This window comes from Cynoglossus semilaevis, chromosome 8, assembly GCF_000523025.1.
Source record: "Cynoglossus semilaevis isolate Cse_v1.0 chromosome 8, Cse_v1.0, whole genome shotgun sequence".
NCBI classification, from domain to species: Eukaryota; Metazoa; Chordata; class Actinopteri; order Pleuronectiformes; family Cynoglossidae; genus Cynoglossus; species Cynoglossus semilaevis.
This window is the reverse complement of record NC_024314.1, coordinates 25,742,616-25,748,277: the sequence shown is the minus strand read 5'-3', so window position 1 is coordinate 25,748,277 and position 5,662 is coordinate 25,742,616. Positions and strand designations below refer to the sequence as shown.

Genomic DNA, 5,662 nt, shown 5'->3' with positions numbered 1-5,662 from the left:
TTGTCGGGTTCCGGGCTGCGGGGAAACGGGGTGGGGGCGAGTTAGCCGCATCCACGGGGTAAAAAACCCAGACAGATGGGCAGACAGACAAACAGACGAGGCGGTGAGGCACAGAGGGAGGCTGGCACTCGCTGGGACTCTGAATGGGTCCCTCGCTGGCGTGCCCGCCTACTCCTTGCAGGGTGTGCAGAGATGTGTGACTGAATCCAAGCTTCTTCTCTGCTCCTTCTCTACAGAGAGGATATGTGGACATACTGTGAGTGCAGCTACAGAGAGCTCCGCCACAAAGATCGGCTCCAGATCCTCCGGCTCTTTCAGGCCTGCAGAGCCCGGAGCTGCGGTGTGGCGTTCCACCTCGGAGACTCAGAGGGGTAAGTTAGTCCGAATATTTGTGGGTGTGGAGGCAAATGCATACGTGTGAAACATGCAAACACACACACACACACACACACACACACACACACACACACAAACAGACTCTTCTGACACAACAGCAAAACACAAAGTCGAACAACGGCGGGCGCCTTCCTCCGCTCCTATCGCCATGTTTGAGCGTTGTGTCGTATCGTCGGGTCGATATCTCAGTAGCTACACTAGCGTTGCGAGAGAGGCGGTTTATCGCGCCGAGAACCGTGGCTCCGTTTCGACTTTTGGACAAAATCGAGCGGATCCGTCCTCCGCCGCGTCCCCACCTGTAGTTCGGGCGTTCCGGGTCGGCATTTTGTGCGTACGGAAGAGAGAGAGAGACGGTTTTGGAGGGAGCGAAGAAGGACGAGTGCTGTAATGTTGGGCCCAGGGCCAGGCAGGGCCTGCTACACAAGGCCGAGCCCAACCACAACGCTCTCTCTTTTCTCTCTCTCCCTCTCTCTCCCTCTCACTCCCTCTCTCTCTCTCTCTTCCTCCCTCTCTGCTCTGTTTTTTTTTTCTTAAATGCGAAATATCAGAAAACGATTTAAAGCAATTCTCATGTTTAAAATGTTCATGTTTTTACATAAAAATGGTCAAAAACGGATCGGCGCTGACACGTGGCCACATATTGTGGTAGTAAAGTCTAAACGGAGCTTTTACACAGAAATAATGTTTTTTTTTCCTCAATTCTTTTTTTTATTTTTGTATTTTGTAACATCTAGCGTTTATGTACGGAAAACATTATTCTCATTTTTGTTTGTGTTTTTGTGCGAAGTTCAATTTTAACGTTTCAATTCACAGCAACGGTTCGGCGTTTTGGCCGCAACGAAACAAACGATTTTTTACACTTTGTCTATTCGTTTTAAACAACTTCATCCTTGTGAAAAAAAAACGTATTTTTCGGTGGTATCTTTTCAACATTATAATAATAATAATAATAATAATAACAACAATAATAATATTAACCATAACAATAAAAACATTTAGCTCGTCCTCTTACCAAAGCCAAGTCGGACATGTCGTCAGAATTCTGCGAGAATATTATTTTGGAAACTACTCACGCCAACAGATAGTCTCACCTCTCCGTGTAGATCTCCTCGCCACATCAGAATCAGCCATAACCGTTAGGTAGGAGTGGAGACGACGTGAGTCATCACACGTAGCCTCAGCCTTCCCGCCTACATTCTCGTTCCGCCTCTGACAGGCCTGTTCATCTGCCACTCTCACACTCGAGGCTGCGCGCTCCGCCGCCACCGCAGCGAAATCAATGACGTATATTCACGTGTTTGCTGCGTCCAAAAAAAAAAAAACCCTGTTCTGAGAGGAGTTTGAATTCATGCATCACATCAGTGGACAACAGCAGCCTCTTCAGCTCGAAGCGCTGTTCATTTTTATTTTGACTTCATTTCATGCGAACATGAGAAAAGGACGGATGTAAAGACGCGTTCGTGTGTGTGCCACGGCCGTTTCCATAAACGAGAACAAATTATAATTACAAAAATGCTGCAACTTGAAGTGCAGTATTTGTCATCGACTTCTTTGTGAATGTGTACGATTTTAATTGCGACTTAAGTCAAGAAAGTTCGCTTTAAATATTGTCCGTCCTTGTAATATTTTTTTTTTCTCGCTTACACCAAAAATCACACACACGCACTCACACACACACACTTAAAGCTTAAAATGTAAAAAAAAAAAGAATTATTGTCTTCACAAAAGAGACAAAAAAATAGTTTCCTGTTGTTTTTTAAATGTTGACGTGTGAAAGACTAAAGGCTAATTTTGTGGTGCTTTTGTAAAAGTGTTTTCCCTCATGAGAACTTCTTCACAGTCATGACTTAACCACAGAGAAGGAATTGAAAAATGGAAGTTGGTTTCTGAATCTGGTATAAAACAAAACAGAAAGAAAAAAAAAAAAACCAAAAAAAAATTTTTTTTCCAGATTGTTATAGAACCTGACAAAATCAACAAAGACAGGAAGTGTGTGAAGTGAAACGTAAAGACAATCACACCACATCATAAACCAGACATGCAACACACCATTGGAGAGACAGAAATACACACACACACACACACAGGGGCAAACACCCAGACACATTTGATGCCATGTACCCCACAATGAACCCAGGCTCCGGAGATGAATGGGGTTCCCACGCCTCTCCGAGGAGAGCAGGGCACAGCCTCCTCCTCTGAGCATTCACACACACACACACACACACACACACACACACACAACGCACGCCAGCCCCACAGATGGCCATAGACTTACCCAGACACACACACACACACACACACACACAGGTGCATTAGTGGCACACACTTACTAAAGTACAAATATATTCCTGGAACACATTTTAAAGTAATGTTTTTTACGGCTTTTGTGATTAAAATATATTTTATTTTTTAAATATTATTTTTAGTCTTTTTTGTGAAAAGAAAATTTCTTAGTGATATATTTGAGGCTTTTTACACACTGTCTGTGTCAGGTCGTGTGTGTGTGTGTGTGTGTAAGTGTGTGTACGAGTCAGTCCAAAGTTTGTTTTATGTATTTATATATATATATATATATATATTTACTAATGTTAAATGAAGAAGAAATGAAACTTAATGACATGGTAGAACATTTAAGACACCATACACACATATATAAATATATATGTGTGTGTGTGTGAGAGAGAGTGTGTGCATGATAATTTAAAAAAATGGCGATTTCTCTATATTGAATTTTTCTATTGTTGATTTTATGATTTAATTTAAATTTATTTCATGTTTGACAATTTTATATTAATCAACTGATTCACATGAGTTGCAATTCAGAATCTCTTTGCTGTGGTGTGTGTGTGTGTGTGTGTGTGTGTGTACCAGAATAGCATAAGAATTCGAAGAATATTGAAATAATTTCCTATAATTCAAGGAAAAATAAACTAAAACATCGATTGGTTGAATTTGAAAGTTAAATTCACAGAATGCATTTAAATAAAAAAATGAATCCACTTTTCTTTTTTCAAAAGTTTTTTGTTGTCAAAAAAGTAAACTTGAAAATTATATAAATGTATACAGATTATATATAAATATATTCCAAAAAAAAAAAAAACAAACAACCCAAACTGAGGAGGATAAAGCAGGTCACAGCCTGGAGGGCAGTCAGCTCTGGTCAGTCCACGGTCACTCAGTCGTCCAGTCTGAACTCAGCCATGATCACTGCAACATCTGTCACATCAGCCTTAATGATACACTCAAGGAGGTGTGTGTGTGTGTGTATATACACACAGTATTCATGAGTGCATGTGCAGATATCCACGAGTTCAACCTTTTCTGTTTTTTTTTTACCCACAGTGTCACTGCGTAAAAAAGTCGTCCCTCCGTGGAGCCAGTGTCCAGGTCAGTTTGTTTTTTTTTTTTAAATAAAAGAGTTGAGTGTGTGTCTGTGTGTAAAAGGGATTTGTTTTTATGTTTTCTATCTCAGTGACCTTCAGCTTAGAGTCGCATTTACAGCTTCTCTGTCGTCATTTATTTATTTATTTGTGTCTTTTTTTTCTTTATTATTTTTTTACAGATTCTGCTTAAATATTAAGCTTCATCCAGCGACGTGTAACAAACGGCCGCCCGACGTGTCTGCATCAGCTCATCACAGTCAGTAAGTGTGTGACACAGCTCTAACTAAATAATCTCCTCAAAGAAGTCAGAGTTTTATTTGTGTGTGTGTGTGTGTGTGGGAGGAGAAGGGGTGAGTTAGAGAGGGGGGGGGAGTAGGTGAAAGAAAAGACGTCACCTTAAAGGTCAAATGAAGATTAGAGGGAAACGGGACACGAGGGCACGCCGGCTGGCACCCGGAACTGCACAAAGGTCTCATTGTCACGGGAAGCCCTCGGCTCTGCACACACTTCCCCCCTGTGTGCACTTGGGGAGATGTGACACCTGTTGGCGATACTGGTCAACTACAGGCAGAGGGCGATGCAGGGACCTCTGCTGTCTCACAGCTTTTTCTTTTTTTTTTTTTTTTTTCATTTTCTCTCATCATTCATTTTTCGCCGCTAAAATAAAACACATGAATGTCCAAAGTGATCCCCGGCTGCGTCTGGATCAGCTGACACCTCTGGCGTGCGGCGTCACCGGGTCAGCAGTTTTATCTGAAGCTAATGACGTAAAGTGCAAAATGACATCAAACGCTAACGTGACAAAGATAAAAACATCAAACTCGCGCACAGACGAAGTGTCTCCTGATTTACGTCCACTCGTCCGACGGTTGTATCCCAGCTCTTCACACACACGGGCTCCGCTCACTTCAAAGGGAGCTGTGGTTAATCTCAAATAACACTGAGGATCGGTCCTGACACTTTTACACACATCTATACTTTATGGCGCCATGTGTCCAGGACATTATAGATGTAGCTTTGGAGGAAGGAGAAGAACGTCCCGGATCATTTACATATTTATTTAAAAAAACGATATCATGTTTTTGCTTCATAACAATGTAATGCTGTTGGTAGCAGTGGTTTCCAACGAGTGGCTGGGGACCCGTAAATGGGTCACAGATTTGTGTCAGAGGTGATAACAGAAGAAACATGTGAAAGAATGATGTCGAACAGATGTTTAATAAGGAGATTTACTTTGAAATAATGCGTATACGCTAGGGGTGTGCGTTGGCAAGAATCTGGCGATAACGATAACGTGTCACGATACGATATATTGCGATACTATAGCCATGAAGATATATCGAGTTTTACTTGAGCAATTTAATTGCAGTAAAACTGCCAGCACAGTAAAGACTCTGCTGCTGTTCCACCTGAACATCAGGTTAGTGAGACTGGAACAGAGGGGACAGAAAAGAAAAAGAAAATGAACCGACACCAGGAATATTGGACTGGAATTAATGATAAAAAAATCAATACACTGATGGAGGATGTCCATATGGTGTAGTGAAAAGATATATTGCAATATTTCAGTGTATTGATATTTTCTTACACCTCTATTATACACACACAAATATATATGTGCTGTGATAAACGTCTTTTTTTTGTGTGTTTTGTTAGAGACATTTTCAGAGAGAGACAAACGCTGCGTTTTAAACAAACCTGGCAGAAAGACGTCTCTCACTGATCATGTGCTGCTGCACAATTAGCAGCTCCTGCTGAGCCGTAACATACATTAAGGCCCTCGGTTAGCGCCGAGGCCACTGTGTGTTAACTACCACAGTGTGGAGCTAATGGACTGGTGATTAAATCCACTGAAGTCTTTATGTCTGAGCAACGAAGAT

At 41.7% G+C, this 5,662-nt stretch overlaps 1 long non-coding RNA gene across 9 annotated transcripts in view; it reads left to right on the top strand.

Annotated features, from left to right (window-relative positions):
- The window catches only part of LOC103382899 (uncharacterized), a 46,983-nt gene that overhangs the window by 39,302 nt on the left and 2,019 nt on the right, over positions 1 to 5,662 (top strand). For all 9 annotated transcript variants that reach the window (XR_001760397.2, XR_003050338.1, XR_003050337.1 and 6 more), the window contains 3 exons: positions 237 to 371; positions 3,742 to 3,786; positions 3,962 to 4,042. This is a non-coding gene — a long non-coding RNA (uncharacterized LOC103382899). The remainder of the gene's footprint in view (positions 1 to 236; positions 372 to 3,741; positions 3,787 to 3,961; positions 4,043 to 5,662) is intronic.